The sequence below is a fragment of the Oryzias latipes genome, chromosome 7 (genome assembly GCF_002234675.1).
Source record: "Oryzias latipes chromosome 7, ASM223467v1".
Classification (NCBI taxonomy): domain Eukaryota; kingdom Metazoa; phylum Chordata; class Actinopteri; order Beloniformes; family Adrianichthyidae; genus Oryzias; species Oryzias latipes.
The window spans coordinates 10,450,497-10,470,063 of NC_019865.2; the positions used below are offsets into that span (position 1 = coordinate 10,450,497).

Here is a 19,567-nt window from a genome sequence, read left to right on the forward strand (position 1 = left end):
GCAGTGCTTTGTAGTCTACTTAGTGTTTTCTACAAAACAAATACGCTCTTTTTACCAACGGCAATTTCCTGATTCACAATGAAATACCCAGAAATGAAATTTTGATGAAAAAAAATGTCACAAGAAGACCAAAAAACACGATTCTCATCGAAGAGGGATGGTGGCTTCCTTTGGTAATACAATGTGCGCATTGAAAAGGGCAGAATGATGGCTTCAGTGTAAACCGTCTATCCACCTTTGCCTCTGATGAGACACATCAACGTAAAGACATGAATGCAGCAGCTTGTCCTCCATTTTCCCCTCCTCCTTCCTCGCTAGAGACAGGAGGAGTGATGCAATAAATACAGACACAGTGCACACAATAATTCTGGGGGCCCACTGCCTTTTTTCTTTTCCTGCCATGACAGCTTTTGTTGCTGTAGAAATCAAACACCCAGGCACAAGCGGGGGGGGGGGCAAAAAAGCTAGTTTTCCTTTAATATACTGCCAGGGAAAGCAGAGTAGAAAAGGAGGCACTTAGCTCTGCTCTGCACTGGTCAAGCTTAGCTAAGCAGCAGTGGAAGAGCACTCCTTTAGGCATTACTAGACATTACTCTGCCTGTGCAGACTCACACATTCAGTATTATTGTGCTTTCCAAGAGCCGTGTGAGCCAATCGGTCAGTGGGGAATGTTGGTTATTTGGCAATGATACGCGGGCTAAGATGAGGTTTTTGTAGAAGACATTGTGCACAGCTCATTCAACACCCATTCTCCAGCTTTGCCATTGTCCCTTTGAGTCCCTGGAGTCAATTAATTACATTTCTCAATTAATGGAGGAAAAAAAAAAAGGACAGACTGAAGCAGCTTAAGAACGAGGAAAAGCTCTGAACTGTCGCCTGGCAAAACAAAGCTACAGATGCTTCTTTTGTGTTTTAATCAATAAAGCGGTTTCCACACAAAAACAGAATATGGAAGGCTTTGTCAATCTGGTGAAGCACATTCTCAGACTGATCACTTTTCTGGTCAGGGTACCATCAACTTTCCCTAGACAGCAAGTGTTATTAAAAACCAATACCACGTCCGTTTACACCACATTATAGAAGATCACAACAAAACAACGTTCTTCTTTTCTCTCAAACTTGTGCTTTTCACACTTGATATTCAAACACTTAACACCAAACAATATGCCCGCTTCTACTTCCTGTTCCTGCTATATAAAAAGTGTCTTTTGTTACCAAATCAAATCTATTAAAATGTCTTCAATGTCATTTTACAGAAAAAGGAAACACAAAGCGCCCCCACGCTCAAATCTATCCAGTCTGAAAAAACGGCTGTAGGAGTAAAGAAATTTACAAAATGCTACACGATCACAAATATAAAGATGTTATTTTAGTGAGGTAAAAGTATTGGCATTATTAGAACAAAGACGTCCCTATAGGAAGTGGTACTGCAAAGAATCTGAGACCAAATGAGCAATTGTTTAAAAGGATAGATCTTTCAAATACGGCTTCTCCTTCGCCAACAACTTCATTCTTTATTTATGTCATGAGTGTTTGACAGAAAGATGGCGGTTGACTGGTACGTGGCTAGTTTTGGTCCTAACCCCCCAGCTGTAACTGGCATAAAGGGGCCAGGCTTCCACATTCGCATTTTACATGTGTGTCCGCACACACACTTCCACCTTTATAAAAGCGAGATGCCAGGATCCCCAGGGACACCGTCCAACCCTTGAGCAGCCAAAAGAAGGGGGGGTTGAATCACTAAATACCTGGTGGTCAGAGTTGATCCCCTGTCAATGCCTGTCTTTATACTCTTGCTCTTCGTGTACGTTCATATAAAACAAGCATTTTGGTTTAAGCGGGAGGTCTCCTTTAGAAACATTACAGCTGCGGTAATTGCTCTCGTGCTCTGGAAAGGCTGTGCAGTTTGCCTCCATCTGAGAGGTCAAGGGGAACGCAATCCAAAGACAATGATTATGGTTTGGCTAATAAGGCGATGGTCTACTGCTGAATATTTAAAACTGATTAAAGTAAATCCTGCAGAGAGCCATGTGGCTAACTAACAAAAGGGAGAAGACACAGAGCAGAGAAAAAGGGCATCCTAATAAGAACAAATGTAATCTTACATTTTACAGGTGATGATATTATTTAGCCTTCACTGCAAAATAAAGAAATATTAGATTTAACCAATATTCTGTAAAGAAATGTTTGGCAATAGGAAGGAATTAATTACCCGGGGGGGGGGGGGACTTGCATGCAGGAATAAGATCCAAGAGTTTGGCTCTGTTCCAGAAAATATAAACAGTTCACAAAGTGATGAAAAATAATCGCTTCTACATTCCTTCTGGAGGAGAATTCATTTTCTAAAAGTCTTTAATAGAAAAAGCAAAACACTCCTGACAAAAATAATTAAAAGAGCGACCATGAAAGATGCAGAAACATGAAGGAAAACAGACAGAAGAAAGGGGAGTTAAGAGGTGAAACAAATGAAAGTTGCATCAAATAGACACTTCTAATATAACACGCCCGTGAGAATCACATTCAAGTCAGGTATTCCTTTCTTTTCCTTGGAGAGAGCCAGCTCTCTCCTCACTTGTCCCTGTTCTACTCAGCACGGCAGAGCCTCATTACAGTGCGAGCTCGTCAGAGTGACAGATGCAGACACAACCACTGACCTAAATCACTCTTTTCCACCACATTAACCTCCACGTCCCTCCAACTTTTACGCAAATCATGAAAACACCAACATAGGAAAACCCTCCAACCCAATCCTCACAAAACACTGTGCCATGGAAACCATAATCCATACACCCCCATGCAATTGATTCATCACTCTTTCTTCAAAGCCTTAAATGCCTAAGCAGAACTGAAAATATGAAACCTTTAGGATTAATAAATGTGTAGCAAAACAGACGTTTCTTTCTATATCCAGTGTAACAACAAGATATAATGTCTGCAAACGGAAAACTCAAAAATGGCTTAGTCTCCTTGAATTCAACAACACAAAAAGGTCAACAATACTTTAATTACTCTTGCTCGTGTTTATGAAATGCTATAATCATTCATTAAAGATGCACGCAGCAGCAAGCAGGCTGTCTGGCCGAGCATCAGAGCAACGTGCGAGCACAGGAGGAGGGAGGGGGCAGGAGGACTGGCGTAAATGATTCATGGTTTGATATCTCTCCTGTATAATGGGCTCCTTCGGGGAGAAGCCGGGGCTTCACTGCCGCAGTGGCCTGCCTGGCTCAAACCAGCTCTGCCCAGGCGGTTTCTGACACCAGTGTCTTCTCCTCCACATTAAAAAAAAAACAAACTGTGTCAAACCATGAAAAGCTGCTCTTGAAATAATACAACCCCACCAAAACTCCTCATCACACAACTAGTAACCTCATAATCAAATAATTGACTGAACAGCCTGGTACAGAGCAGTAAGGCAGGGTCACATAAAATAAATATTGATTGAAACCATAAGGGATTTTCTTTATTACAAAAAAAGGAGATGTGCATACGTTTTAAACAGAAAACTAGTGAGAGTTAAAATAAAAACATCCATATTACTTGTTTACAACATATTAATAATATGAGCGGGTTTGTGTGCATGTAAACAGTTTTTAAACGCAAAACCACTGCAGGAACAACTTACTGTAAACACACGCGTGTTGTCATTTACATGGAGAAAAAAGGACCTTGATTCCAAACAGTCCTTAAAGGCAACAATAGATTTGACAGGCAAGAATGACAGAAAGGCAAAGTGTGCACATATGCACAGGTTTGAATCTTTGTTGACCCAGTGCATTTCCTAAGTCATATTCCATGTACATACATGTATTACGGATGCCACAATTCCAAAACCAAACTGTATGTTACACCCCTGAACTGAATCGTGGGGAAAGTGAATCCCTACGACTGCATAACAGTTTATTTACGTTGAAAGAGTCAACCACGTGTTGTATTAAATTTAGGAAGAATTGATCATTTATTGTTTTATTACATTACACCAAGGTTAATATAAGACAACCGAACGTTTTTTTTCCATTGCCATTTGCCTTTATGCGAATTTTAAATTAAAAAGATTTCGAATTTTTTGGGTTATTTGTTGTTGTTTTTGTAATACACAAATCATATCGAGGTTTGAACCAAATCGTAAAGAAACTGTATCATTGTATCCCTAATATGTAAATACCACTATTAAGTACCACTGATCTATCTATCTATGCTTGACAAAAAGTAGTGTGTATAAAGGCACAAGCATTCATTTGAAAACAAGAGTTCTTTTTTGACACTTTAAAACAGTTCCCGTTGACTGTACATGGGAACTGGACTGAGTGAGTGTGACATCTATAGAAAATAGTTTACTTCCAGCTCCAAGGAAATTAAGTCAATTCAGTTGCCATTTTATGCAATACGGACGCCGCCATATTGGACCCAGACGATGTCAGTAAGCAGTGATTGGTCAGAGTGGGTCTGAATCAAATTCTATGGCAACCACTCTCACCAATTAGAAGTCAGCTTGTAGGAAGTGGATGAGCTTGAGAATCTGTCAAGCATTTTGAACATTGAAGGTGGGGTCAACGGGCACTACATACTTTTATGGAGGCATCTGATTGGTCAGTTTATAACTTGAATAACTTGCACTACAGAAAAAAAATCATGAAAGAAGAAATAGGATTAGCCATAACATGTAAAAAATAAGGCATCAGGGCAAGAATGGTTATTCGGACAAATGGAATAGAATAGAATGTGTAACAGCTGTTGATTTCTCCATTCAAATCTATGGGATTTTGGCTTTTTGGAACCACTTCTTATTTGGAATGCGAGGGGGGGGCACTCAGTCCAGTTCTCTTATGCAGTCAATGACATCTCCTATGAAGCTTTCTCAAGCACACATGTTGTCTGCTGAAGTATTTACCACTAAAAGAATTCAAACCATAAATGCTGAATACTCCTAGACTTCAAGACTATTGACATGAATTTTAGTCACCAATAATCTCAACTGCTAACACGACGAAAGATTAAATATGGACTCTGATTCATTGCTGTACAACAACAGTTTTTATTGGCTTTTTATGCCTTAAGATGAGTCTGACTGTGAAAATAAACAGCAAATTGAGCTACAGCAATACCTCTAAAACGTGTATGGAAATGTGCCCAGCGAGCCACCACCCACACCTTCCCCAATCTGCACTTCCTCTGCATCCAGGCAAAGAAGGACAAAAAAGCAGAGAGATTAAAGATCTAACGTGTTGAGCTAATCATAACATAGACACTTTAGTGCCATCTCCCATAATTAAATGCTTTGCACGAACCACCTAATGCATACTAAATTGGAACAATCCACTCCTGGAGCTGGCAGACCATGAAGCTCCTTGAAAAGGAGGTGCTTGTTTCTCTGTCCGGGTGTGTGCTTACGTGAGAAACGAACACACGCTGCGATTTGCAGAAGAGTAAGGTGCTAAAGGTCAGGCCGTGCACTTGAATAAAAAAGGTCAAGCATTATTACAACACGACTAAATAAACAGGCTGTGCACAGTCCCCTTTCCAAGCTGCTGTGGACGGACGGAAATCTTTACCTACAAGCCGCGCTACCTGCTGGTTTTGGCTGGTTGGGATTCAGCTTCATCCCTTGTCTTTATCCACATATCCCTCAAGCTCTATGACAGCTGACATGAGGATTGTCATATCCTGCCTACATTCTTATCTGCCCGCTGGCTTTATTGCTCTCCTCCTCCTGAGTCACAAACACACTTCCCCGCATATATACACAAAGCAATGGAGAGGGAGGCAGGACTGCTGGAGCGTGCGTTAAAGCGCATTAATATTAATTGCAGCAGTAGCTGAAGCGATAACATAGACAAGATGTCCTGTGAGAGGGATGGGCACAGCCAGTCCTTGCTTTTTTGTTAGCTTCTCTACTCATCTGTAAGATGGGGCTTGGTGAGACAAGTCTTACGAGTATTTCCTCTTTGATTTGCTTGTCTTATATTAGAAGGAGTCTGCACTCACCGGCGAAGGGAATTTGAGCTAGCGAGTGAAACTGTGGAGGTGTGCGTTTCTGTGTGCACAAGTGTGACCATGATAAAAAAAAAAAGCAGCCAGCTGAATTACTCAGATACTGATTTCAGCAGCAATTGAAATGTGCTTCAAGTAACAGCAAGTGCTCAAGAGATACTACTTTATTAGTCCTTTATTACTGCTCATTTGGCTTCATTCTATGGACTCCTCCATCTTGTGACCTCAGCTGATTTGTTAAACGTGTAGACAGAGAAGAACCTTTTGTTTTGTTTTAATGAAAGCCAGGCGACCACAGATGACAACCACCTTCATTTTTACCCCACCCTTCATCCCCCATTGACTGAAGAAACCTGACATCATTTTTACTACCGCCTCACAATACGTGGTTTTAATTGCAGTTTGGCTCGCTGTACAATTTTCCCCATGACTCATCAATGCTCCATTACCAAGTCAAATCAGGTGGTGCTGCAGATACTCGCTGCACGCCGAGACAAAAACATTAGGCTGCTCTCCTTCCTGGAGCCCAGGACGTGTAGACAACAAACTGAAGTTTTTGTTACGTTTTAGTTCCCTTTTTGCTGGTTTTCTCTACGCAGATCCTTATGTGAATTTGTATGAATTGGTGAATAAAAGCACAGAAAGGAGGGTGCTTTAAAAAAAAAAAAAAAAATCACTGCTGGCTAAATGAATGCAAGGGCTTTATGGCTCAGGGGTCAGAGAGAGAAACAAAAGCGTGGCGTTGTATGTGTGTGACACCCCTTTAAGCGCCGCACTGGATTACAATCCCCTGGGCTCCCAAGTGGTGGGATGATGTTTCTCCTTTCATATGTCACAAACAATTAAAACCGGATGTACAAGTCGCCTGTAAGCTCAATCTGCAAAAACAAACACAAATAAAAGCAACAATATCAACAAGGAAATCAAATGCACCGGTGCATCTGTGCACCCAAACTCAGTCTCTCCACCAGAATCGGAAAATGTCACACGTATTTCTCACTTTCATCGGCTTTATCTCTCTCTAACAGCACATACAAAATGGACAAGGAGCGTGTAATGTGACCAGCTGCATTAACAAGGTAGAGCGATAAAGTGACAGAGAAGGAGGGGGTTAAAGAAAGAGGTCCTTTCAGTTTTCGAGCTTGTTTTCACTTCCTTTATGGCTGCAGCTATACAAAGAGAATGAGGAAACTCTTGGGAGGAGAAAGACAAAAGACATGGAGGGGGGGGCGACGACAAAGCTGTTCTTCCGTGCTTCTTTTTTTTTTGTTGAGATCTTTTATGAATCTGTAGTTGATTAGAGGAAGTCTGAGTGCTAAGTCAAGAGGGAAACAAGAAACAGAAAGATGATTGCAGGTTCTTCAAAGAGGGTTCTCTGGGGACCGCAGGAGGTAGTGGAGGATGTGACACATTTGTCCTGCTAGTGAGGAAAATTATTAATGTTGCTTTAGTTTGCTTTGTTTTTGAGGATTTTTATCACAAAGTCGTACGTGCCCACACCTCAAAGTGTGTGCATAGATTCACAGATGTCGAATAACTGCAGGGTCATATGCAGCAGCCAAGGCAGGAATTGTATCGAGCAGATCAATTTGCTTCAGGAGAATATGAAAGCAAAACTGAAAAAAAGCTCTTTTTTTTAAAGACTATTTAATGACATGACAAGCATCTGATCAAGTTTTCACCAACAGCATCGCAATAATTAAGAGACTGACACCAAAAATTGTAAATCGAGGAGAAAAACCCATTCTCACCAAAACTAGACAAAACAAGCATTTATTGCTTAGAAACCAGCTTCTGGTCAATCACAGCTAAACTAAAGGACAGTCAATCCTTGTGTCAATATGGACAAACAGAGAGAGAAAAATCTGAAATGAAACTAAATTGAAGTCACACTCACAGATAATGCAGAGAGGTCAGGGGACATTCATGTGGTTAACAGGATTCAGACAAAGCTACCAAACACGGAGCACGAACACCGTGGAGTTTTTCTCATTCATCTTTCAAAATGTGTGCGGAATTTCAAACATTTTAATTTCCACCACTGCTGGATTTTACAAAAGAAAAGAAAACATTTAAAGCTCCTGTTTGTCTGGTGTGTTTAGAATTGCTGTTGACTGGCAGTGAAACATGCTTCACAAAAGCAATAATGGTATTTAAATGACTAGAAGTGCAACAATAGTTTTCCTTTTTTTTTAAACTGTGATAGCCAAACTTAATTAAGCCGTGGCCCAATTATGATCAAATTAAGGTGAAAAGCAAAAAAAAAAAAAAAAACACAGTTTTGTCTCCATGTAGTCAGACTATAAGTCAGCTTGTACTAAAGCTCTGCTTAACCTTAAAATAGAGTGACATGTAACTTGCAGTGAGCTTCACAGACAGGTGGAATATTGGGACAAAGCCTCAGCAATGGCTCTCTTAAGGCCCGTACACACCGGGACGAATATTCGGCAGGCGTTATTCGCCACCGTTTTTCGCCACGTTTTTTGTGTTCACACCCAGGCGATTTTCGCTGACGATGAGCCGAGCGAACATGCAATTTCATTCCCTGACATTAGATGGCGCTTAATGTAAACAGAAATACTCCTGTACACAAGGTGGCGCTGCGCAACTTTACGCTTCTTAAAGTCGCTTTTCACTCAGAAGAAGAGAGCAAGTATTTACGCGCTTGTCAGAATAATACAAAGAAAACATGAATATTCCAAGCACCAGTTGCTCCAACTGGTGCTTGGTTCAGGGATATTTTAGAATGTCCGTCATTATTTCTTCGCGGCAGTGTAGACTCTACTTGGTGTCTATCTTCTTCGCTGGTATGTGTGCTCAGAAAGGCAGTTTGATGTTTGAGCGCCCCCAAGTGGTGTTTTACTGTAACTTCAGAAGCTCCAGACACGTGTGCAAAAGCGCCATTCTCATTGGTCGAATAGATTTCGACGCGAGGCGTCAAAAAAAAAAAAAGACGCCTCGGGTTTGTTTGTTTTTTTTGACGCGTGGCGTTTTTTCGCGTCGGTGTGCACACTCTCATTGGTGCCCTTTGTTTAGTCACGAAGCGTTAAACGTCGGCGAAAATCGCCGGCGAAATTCGTCCCGGTGTGAACGGGCCTTTAGTCTTTAGATTTGTTTACTTTAATGTGTTTGAGGCACAAGAAGGACAAGTTCTCTTGCAACGCAAAAAAATAAGGATTGCCATATTTTTGAAGTTCAAGTCACATGTTTTTTGCACAGTTAAGTCCAGGGGGCGCCTTATTCTCCGGTGCAGCTTATATGGGTTAACCCAAACCCTAACCACTAGAGGCCACTGTTGGTGTATGTGTCAGTATTTGAAACTGACAGCAATGCAGAAGAAAAAGCGCTGCTCAGTCTTCTGCTATGTTCGACCGGGCTCGGAAACACGCAGCCAAGCAATCACATTCAATGGAAAGTCTATGTAACCTGCGTATATGCGTGTCTCGGGCTTCCACACTCTGAATTCCTGCATTCAAGCATCGCTATGCAAGTTTTTAAATCCATTTTTCAGGCTCTATGTACAAAACGTGCGGCCATTGAACACGCGTTGAAAGTTGAACCATTTGAACGTAACGAATGGAAACTTAAGTCACGGAACTGCTAACCGTTTGAAAATTGATCATGGAGGAGACATTAATTAATGTCGTTTGTGCCCGGCCGGAATGACATGACAGCCAGTCTTTCATATATCGGAATGGAGCTGTGAAAGAAAATCCTAGAGCAAGATTCAGATATTGCCCCGAGCCTCTTCCAACTGGAGCTACTAATATCGGGTAGCAAAAGTCCAATGGGCACACTGTACGCTAGAAGCACGTTCTAGAACGCGCTAACCATGGGTTCTTGAAAGCGCTGAATGTGCCTAGTGTACGTAGCACAATTGCAGCAGAAAGGGATGAAGAATTCAAAGGATTAAGTCATTTGAAGTGGTATAAAGAGTTTAGTTCTTTGTGTTAAGCTTATCTTAATAATTGCTCATATGTTTCGGTAATGTAGTACACATTTATTCAACTGCTCCTATGTTTCACGAAGCTAAATAAGCATCAATGTGTTACGATAGTGAAGCATTCATATATTCAGTCTACTGTTGCCATCTATTCGTCTACTATGATTCATCTTTTCATTATGCATTTTTTGGCTGCTGCGACTTAAAGTCCAAAAAATATGGTGTACAGGAACTTTAGCTATGGCACATACCCAACAAGAAGAAACTCAAGTGAATTGTGCAGAAAACTTTTTTTAAACCAGCTTTCTCTAAATGTAATTTAACAATACACTTATAAAGTAGTCAGCTCACAACACGTACTGGTGGTTTGAAAAGGAGCACTGGAAGGTGACACGGGCAGACAGCTGCATCATTACCCCAAAAAGATCCATGTCATCAATGAGGCAATATTAATCAATGCCGAACCCCCCCCCCCCCCCCCCGTTCTTCCTGACGTACTTCCCATAAGCAACGGTAACTATCTTTGATTTCCAGAGCACTCCCAGACACCTCTAGGGTACAAAGCTTTCTCTCAATCACTGCAACAGTCGCATTCACAAGTTGACACACAAGACAGTGAAGAGCAGAAGGGACAGAAACAGAGCAGCTGAAGGGGGGGGGGGGGGGGGGATTACCCCAGGCAAGCAAGGGAGAAGGCACTGAAAGGCTGGGGGGGGTTGGGAGAGAGCAGCACAGCATCTTCATTAGAGAACAGCAGCTAGCCAAGTAGCGGGGTAAGAACTGTTCATCCTCTCAGTCAATTAGGATTTCTGCTGCTTCATTTTTGGGATATTGGAGGAGTGATTGCTTCTCACTCGCCAACCTAACGGCTCGCCTGCCTTAGCCACTTCGTTAGCATGAAATCTCGCAGATTTTGAGCTTTGAAGAAAACAACCCTTTCTGTTATTGCAAATTAGTAAACAGACATTTGAGCAAACAAACAGTGAGAATAGAAAAATACACATTTTTTCCCCCACAACCCCACTGTCCCTCAAATCCATTACCATTTTAGGCTTATCAAATATCCACCGATGTGCCCTTTTCAAGAGCGACTATTATAACACATTAACATAAATTTGCCTCAGGTGCAATTACAGTTTAGACAGAGAAATATAAACCAAGCTGCTCGACAAAATACATGGGACTAAACTGCATCCTGCAGAGATGAAAAGACAAAAGCCACAAACCAATTCAGAGCAGAGAAACACCAATTGATATTTAAATGAAATCAACAACTGTGTTTACTTTCGCCGCGTCGCCTTCCTGTCTTCTCATCCTGCCTGCAAATGTTTCTTTTATGAGCCGGCGCAGTGCTGGTGACATTATAGCTTCAGTACCTCCACAAGTCCCCGATGGATGGGGGGGGGCTGGCATAAAATGCAATTAGTACGGTCCATGTGGCTGCTAGTGAAGGAGGCGCAGGAGAGGTCCCAAGTGGTTTTTAGAAAACCCTGCTTCTCTGTTAGTTTAAAGACAAAATGCTGTCATAATAATGGTACTGCTTGAATAGTTTTTTGGACCTCCACGTTGTACAATGACTCCTAGAGAATGTATTAACCAGATTGGCTGATGCTTCTATCAATAGCTCCTTCATGGTGATTAATGGATTTTTCAAGCATAATGGGGAGTTTTTAAATAATGCTGCTTCCTAAGTTCGGAGCTAAGCCCTATTGATTTAAAGACCAACTCTAATGAAAATGGTGTTTTCAACATGTTCTTTTGGCATTTTTCTCATTATGGAGGACACATATAAAGAAAATTAGGCTTAACGTTGCTTTTCTGAGTATTTCTTTATTCAAATTGTTATGAATCGGGAGCAGACAAAAAAAAACTCAGCTGAAAAAAGCTTGAGTAGCAGTGACGTCGGTGATAGAGTCGGCAGCTCACAAGCTCCCTGCTCCTCTCCATTCCGATGCATCCACTAGTAGACGAGTAGATCCATGTACGTCTCCGTTTTCCTCGTCTGAGCTGCTGGATAGCCCCGATATTGCTCGGCATTTTTGTTGCAGCAGTCAAGTTCGGTTGGGAGTGTGAGGGGCTGTAAGCTAGCAGGAGAGCGTGTGAACAAAGGGATGATGGGAAGTCAGGGCAGGTCTAGTCTTCAGAAACTATGTCCTGGAAAACAACAGGTTTTGTTGGGGGTGGTTTTTTTTGTGCCAAAAAACGACATAATCGTAATTAACAGACCATCTGGAACACTTTGAAAATAGATGAAAAGATGATGGACGTGGGACTTTAACCCCACTTTTTTGACCAGCGGAACGTGATGATGAAAGAGTACTGTGTCTGACCTATGAAAAGTGAGCACAAAGAAAACAATTTACTGTGCTTCGGGCACACTCGTCCACTGATAGCTCTGTATGCCCGCACTGTCAGGCATTTTCTCATCTGAGAAATGTAGAAACCTTTTACTGAGCAGAGGCGAACAACAACAGCTTGAGGCAACAGATTTATTACAAATTGATCTATTAGATAGCCCTGTTGTGCTTGGCTGTTTCTTCTCCCCCTTTTTTAGTGTCTCTTTTCCCTCCATCTCTCTGACAACCTTCCCCTGATGGCAGCTGGAGAGTATCAGAGAGGAAGTGCTACAGTGGAAACCCCAAATCCAATCCTCAGAACTCATTTACTCTTTACAGCATCTCGGTACAGAGTCCACCTTAATCTCAGTCGATGCGGCATACAGTACTAACACGTCAACCCGAGGCTCAGGACTCACGGGGTGTGAGTGAACTACAAGGACAAAGAAAGGACACATTTAACCACAAGCATCGCCTGCACAGCAGGAGTCTCATTCTTGCTGCTTTAGTGTTTAATCTAAAATCTTACAACATCACTGCCAGCTTTAAAACGCGACAAATTGGGCCTCATGTTTGCAGTCACAACATCGGTGCCGTATTTGCTTTAGTCCATGAGGCCAAAAGCAAAGAAAGCACTTGGAATTATAAATAAAAATAAATAAAGAAACGTGTGATTTATCTAAACCACTGAGGAAAATCTCTGTGCTTCATCGCTCAGGACAACACTTAAAAGATTTTACTTAAGACTTATGGAGCTCAAACACAGACTGCACCAAAGATTATCCACTTTAAAGTCAACACTTCGGTGTTTTGTATGTAATTATTTGCAGATGAGAGAAAAAGTATGTGATCCCAAAGGAGTTTACCTCAATATTTGTATAAATTGGGTGCAAGATGACTTCCCATCACCATCTGAGTCACAAAGAACAGAAAAATAGTCTACTAATTGAAAGCACATAAGCATTTGTTTTCATGTTATTGAACACAACATGTCAATATTCACAGCAAAAGGGAGAAAAGGATTTAACCCTGAGATTTAATAACTGGTTGACCTTGTTTTGGCAGCTATTGCAGGTCGAGCTTGTGCCCTGGCAGAGGGAAGTTTGGACCATTTCTCATTATAAAACAGAAATATTCTTGGCATGTCTTCAGGTCGTGCCTCAGCATCTCAGTAAGGTGGAGGTCGGGACTCTGAGTGGGGCGCCCCAGAAGGTCTGTCTACCTCTGAAGCTATTCTGTTGTTGTTTTACTGCTTTGGTTTGGGTTCTTATCCCATCGCATCACCCATTTTCTGTTGAGCTTCATTTGGCAGACAGATGATCTTAGGTTTTCTGGGTAAACATCTTGATTAACTTTGAAATTCATTTTCTGTCAATGATAGCACTCTGTCCAGGCCTCAAGACACCAAAGAAGCCCTGAAACATGACAACCGCTGCACCATATTTTACGGTGGGGATGAGGTTTCGACGTTGGCATGTTGTGCCTATTATCTCCACACATAGCTCTGTGTGTTCCTTCCAAAATAATTACATTTTGGTTTCATCGGTCACAGAATATTTGCCCAGCAGTGCCGTGAAAAACTTCAAACGTGCTGCAGTGTTTTTTCTGGGCAGCGGCGCCTTGGTCCAGTGTCCTCCTGTGAACTCCATTCTTCCTTTAATGTCAACAAAAATGTGAGCATGTGCCAGAGATTTCTGTAAATCTTTAACGGACACTTTAGAATTCTGGCTCGTTGAACTGAGCGCTCTCGATATCTTTACAGAACGACGTCCCCGAGGGAGACCGGCAACAGCACCAACCCCATTTGCTGACAGTCTGTCTGACTGTAGAATAAAGAACATCCGAGCACTGAGAGATCTTTGTGCAGCCGTTTCCAGCTTTACCCAAGGCAGCGAGCTTAATCCCAAGTCCTCTAAGGTTCAATTCACACCAGGCTGGGAAATGCGCGCTCAAGTGTCCACTTCGGATTAAAAAGTCTATGTAAACGCACGCAAATCTGTGTAAATGTGCGTTTCGGGCATCCACGTTCAGAACTCTCACATTCACCTGTAAATACGCACGTTTTTAAGTTGGGGCTCTACATACAAAACGTGCGGATCTTAAACACGCGTCAAAAGTTCAACCAGTTGAACTTTGACCTATCAGGGACTCAGAACTGTTCGTGACTTATGGATAGCGTCTTTTTCAAAACACGGAACTGCCAACCATTTGAAAATTGGAGGAGACATTAATAAATGCGGTTTGTGTCCGGCTGGAATTCTATGACTTATATGTATCGAAATAGAGCTGTGAAAGAAAAAGCCGGGAGCACGATTGACGAGATTTGCACCACTTCGATTTTTAACACCAAGACTCTTCCAACTACGAGTACACGCTCAAGTATCGAGTAGCAACAGTCTACTCTTCATTTTTAGAATTTAGATTTAAAGTAGCAGAGGGGTGGGACCAGTGCTGTCCTTTTTCATGGAACCATATGTGCCAGTAAATGATGCCAATCTGTGAGTGCATGGGGAAACCCCAAATTTGTTGAAATATTTTGGGAAGAGTCTCTAGGCGGGCAGCTGGAGGGTATGTGTGCACTAAGACACTGTTACGCATTGTGTTCCTGCAGCCCTCGGACCATGCCGTGTCATTACATGAGGCAATCTCTTACCTAATCAGTACTGACACACACACATGCAGCAGCAACAAAGCACTCCTACAACTACCCCACCCCCAGACTTCTCCCTGCTTCTCCTGAGGGGCCAGCCAGCTGATCCTGCACCATTTCATTTCCTTCTTACCCTGAGATGGCTGTTATTTCTTTAGATTACATTTCTATTCCCTTTTTTTTCATTGTAAGAAAAAGAAAACAATGTGCTTCCTTGACAAATCCCCCCCAAAAAACGAGGGATTTCCCACAAATTTCCTAGCAGCTGTATATCAATTCAGGCTAATTATTGCCAAAAAAAAAACTTTTGTTTTCAGAAAAATCTGTGCCTTTATCACATTTTTGTTCCCACTTTGTTATTTCTTCACAACTCAAATGTTATCCAAGATTACATATTCAGTTTCCTCACACTCCATTTTACAGACACTCAGGTACATCACGTACAAAAGATACTGAAATGAGTTACACAAGTAGAATTCTACAGGGGAAATATGCACACTACCTGTGGCCTGCTGAGAGGCGAGCACTGAACAAAAAAAAAAAAACAGAAAAAGCCTATCGCTCGTAAAGATGTGATCAAGCCAGCCACAGACACCGTCAGCATTTGCAAAATGAAGTGAGACAGACCTCAGCACAGCTGAGCTCACATGGAAATCAGATCTGATCACATCCTGAACTTTAAAGACCAGACAGTTCATAATTGTTAACATGAACAGCATTTTTAGATACCATCTCCGTGGTGGAGCTAAACCCGAGTCAAACAAAGATGGGGTTTGAAGAAGCGCGCTTGGATCTAGCTTTATGAGAGGTGAAGGCTGTCAGAGAACACAAAACACATCTTGTGTCTTGCTTCCTCAGACTCGCTGGAGGAAAACTAGAAAGGAAAGCCAGGAGGACGAAGGAGTGCGCTCGCTCGCTCGCCTCATTTCTGCCAGTTTGTGCCCCGTGTGTGTCAGCCCAATATCTTAAAACAACACATGCAAGGCTTTGCTACAGCCAATTACCCGGCTCTTGGCACGGCAACTGAAAAAAACATCTTTGGAGAACAATAAAGAGAGCTTGGCTTGTTGTGCGGGCTGTCAGTAAGTGCTGACAGATTGTTATTTTTAATGAATATACAGCACTTGAATGGCCCATCAAGAGGTCTTTGAGCGACATTGCTCCTTTGTTCAGGCCATTAATTTTCTATGCTACAGCCTGATATCTTGCAGTGAAACAAATATTTAACACTGAAAGGAAAAGCAGAATCAGTCAATCCACTTGGTTCTTCGTCCACTGCTTCCTTTCTACTGTGGGTATTAACAATCATCGGAACAAAAACACCCTTTTATGAAGAAAATGGAACATCTGGATGCTTCATTCCATTCAAACGATTTCACCCCAACGCGTAAATGATGTTCATTCAGCATTCTCAAAACAAGGAAAACTGTCTCATGATCTTTCTTTTCAAAATATGATACAGTAACTAAATTATTAAATATGAGGTACTACTAAACGAATAATCCTCAGACAAAGAAATAACAAATACCAGGAGGAAATACAGCAATATTTCAACTGAGAAGATTTTATAATTGACAATTAGAGAATTAAAAACACTTCATATAATAGAGAACCACTAGAACATGATGAAAAATCTAGCATTTCTAATTTATTTCTCTCAGAAAGCGGATTATCTCCACAGGTATTAACCCACAAGAACAAGGTGACATCAGTGTAACAGCTAAAATATCAGAAATGTGATCTGTGGTCCACTTGGTTTGTGGTATATTTATTCTATCATTTTATTTCTAAGGATAAATGGGTTTGATTTCCTATGTCTTAAAGCAGTAAAACTTTTTTTTGGTAATAATTGTCTTTGTTGTTTCTGCAGCAAACTAGCAAGAGGGCCAAAGATAACCTTTTACACTGCTGATCTGGATTCATCATCTTTAACAGAATGAAGCACAATGCAACAGTTTGAAGCATTTCTAGCACGAGTTTTCCATCGGACGTTTTTGTCCTTTAATGCAAAACCAACACTAAGGTGTTTTTGTTTTTTTTAAGTAAGAGCTGGAATCAAAATTCTGCTTCCATGCAGATCTGTTTAATAATTTAATGACAGGTTTATATTAAATAAGTCACTGACAACTGCAGATCCGCACATAACTCACGTAAAAATGTATTTATCAAACTATTTTAAGGTTTCCAAATAGAAAACAACTTTTTTTTATTGATGCAATACATCTTTATTCCCAGTTGTAACTGGTGTTTTCCAATGATGAGTTATATTTTCTAACTAAATTAAACTGAGCAAAACTAGGGTTCATTTCCAATTTGATCATTTCACATAGAGTTTACAAAATTGCAGATTTTTTCCCCCATTAATTAATGGTTCAGATAGAGTGTAAGGAGTTATTTTGATACACTCAAAAGTATTTCACATAATGTAAAACATTTTTCTCTATTAGATTCAAATAATAAAAACATTAAACATATTTGAATTTGAAAAAATTTGCAAATTGAAGAAACTAAATGATAAACTATTTTAGTAATAAACATGACTACAAAACAACAGAATTACTACTCTCAACCTTTAGTGCAAAATCTGCTGAAATACAATATCAGTAAATTAAAATATAGAAAAGGTTTAATATGCTTGTTTTGGTTTGTTTGCCGTTTATATAACATTTCCACGTGGATATTTTTAAGAAAAAGCTACAATTCGTACAATTACTACTATATGCACAACTCAATTACACAAAGACAGCAACATAGCTTCGAAGGCTAACGTTTCCTGGAGCTAATGACAATAGCTCCACCGTGGGCTCTGGCTAAACCCTGGAAACGCTACTCTTCCGTGAGAGTTAAAAATGAAAAAGGAGAAAAATGCTGCGCTGGCTAGAAAGTATTGTACTGTTTTATCAGGTCGTGTTGGAACGCCGCACATCAAAACAGCGTTTGGGCTGAGTCTACTGCATGTGTTCGGAGCTAGCCGGTGTCAAATGAGCTGTTTGTGTCCAGGCATTACACCGCGTCTAACTGGCATTCCCAATCAGTGCTGCTCACTGCTGTTAGCAGCTAAAACCAGCTCATGATGGTACACAAGCAACACTGAGGGGGCAAACAACTCTATCAGCTAACCAGCTAGCGGATGCTAATGGGGAAATTAGCTCAGCAGCTAGCAAGCAAGGATGTGCGTTTCCACACCAACGTTTACAAACTATTTCTTCACATTTGTCATGTCTCTCTCGGTTGCCGATAAGTGTCAAAGACAAAGAAGAAGCCGATTGGAGCTTGTGGCACTTACCTTAAAGCGCTTGATCTACAACATCTGTGATTTGTTTGATGAGATACTGCAACAACAAACAATAGCAACAGCAGAGGCAATTAGCCAACGTTAGTTAGCCAAGTGTCGCCACTACACAGAGTAGTAAACAGCTGCAGTGCCACCTGTGTGTCTTTTCTCATGTAGCTACAACGGAGCGAAACACCTTTGATGGAATGGTGTCATAAATGATGGACTTAAGAATAAAGAGGGACTAATCGTTGCCGGGATGCTCTGGCAAATGTGTGAGAGGCACTCAGCATGACAGCATCCTTCTTCATCTTGGGGTGAGAACAGTTGGAGGTTCTCTAAGTTTACCGGTGAAATGTCGCCACCCACTGGCCACAGATGGGAATAGCACGTCATTGTGCTTTTTTTTATTTATTTATTTATTTATTTATTTATTTATTTATTTATTTATTTATTTATTTATTTATTTAACCCCCACAAATAATCCTAATCTGGATTTAAGGAGGCAGAAAACATTGAAAATTGAAACAGAATCGACATATGTTTGATATTAAATATTGCATATATCTAAAAAAAAAAATTAATCACTTCAAAACACAAAACACAATATGTTTATTGGACATAATTACAAGTACTCAAAAGTAGGAAGGCACCTGTGTTATAATAATTTTTTTTATTTAATCAATTGGTATTTTAATTTTTATATATCTATTTATTTTATGTAGTATGTTTGTTTTTTTTGCTTCCGTCATTTTTTTTGTTTGTTTTTTCCCCTAAACACTCTTTGGCTCCCTAATTGATTTGATCAATTTATTGTTGCTGTTTTTTGTTTTTGTTTTTGGTATTTTAAACTTGTCCTGTCCAACAACTGAGCAAACAGTAGAGAGCTGAAGGCTCTTGTTTTGTGTGTGTGTGTGTTGGTGTATAATTATGCAAGTGTATTAATCCCCAGCTAAATTAGTCTGGAAAGATGTATTGAGGAAGTGAAATGGTTTGCACTGTTTGTGTGTTTTCTTTTTTTGTTTTGTTTGTGTTTTTCATTGTTTTGTTAAAAGCACTGGTTGTACACAATACAACAAAATCCCTCAGATATATCAAACACATTACAGGAATATTGAAATGCATTGATGCATTTCATGCATTGAAAACCCTAAACAAAGAAATATTAGCGTAGAATGTAAGAAAATGATTGTGTCTCATAATCATAAATAGAGATTTTTGCAGTTATGCATACAATACACACTTAGGTCACATTACATTAATTAAATACAGTGAATACTAACTAAAGGCAAGTACAGTTTGATTTACTGCTTAAAAAGAAGGGAAGTATTTCATTTTATACATCATCAAACACTCCTCAAAGTAGAGCAGGAAAA

The 19,567-nt window shown here is 40.6% G+C and overlaps 1 protein-coding gene across 6 annotated transcripts in view; it reads right to left on the reverse strand.

The window, feature by feature from the left end:
• The window catches only part of rere (arginine-glutamic acid dipeptide repeats), a 145,786-nt gene extending 127,286 nt beyond the window's left edge, over positions 1 to 18,500 (reverse strand). For 3 of the 6 annotated variants that reach the window (XM_023956541.1, XM_023956539.1, XM_023956535.1), the window contains exon 1: positions 18,204 to 18,499. The gene's annotated coding sequence lies outside the window, so the exon portion shown is untranslated. Of the gene's footprint in view, positions 1 to 18,203 lie in introns of all 6 variants that reach the window. The other 3 variants (XM_023956538.1, XM_023956537.1, XM_023956540.1) reach the window with 2 other exon arrangements.
• Between the last annotated feature and the right edge of the window lie 1,067 nt (positions 18,501 to 19,567).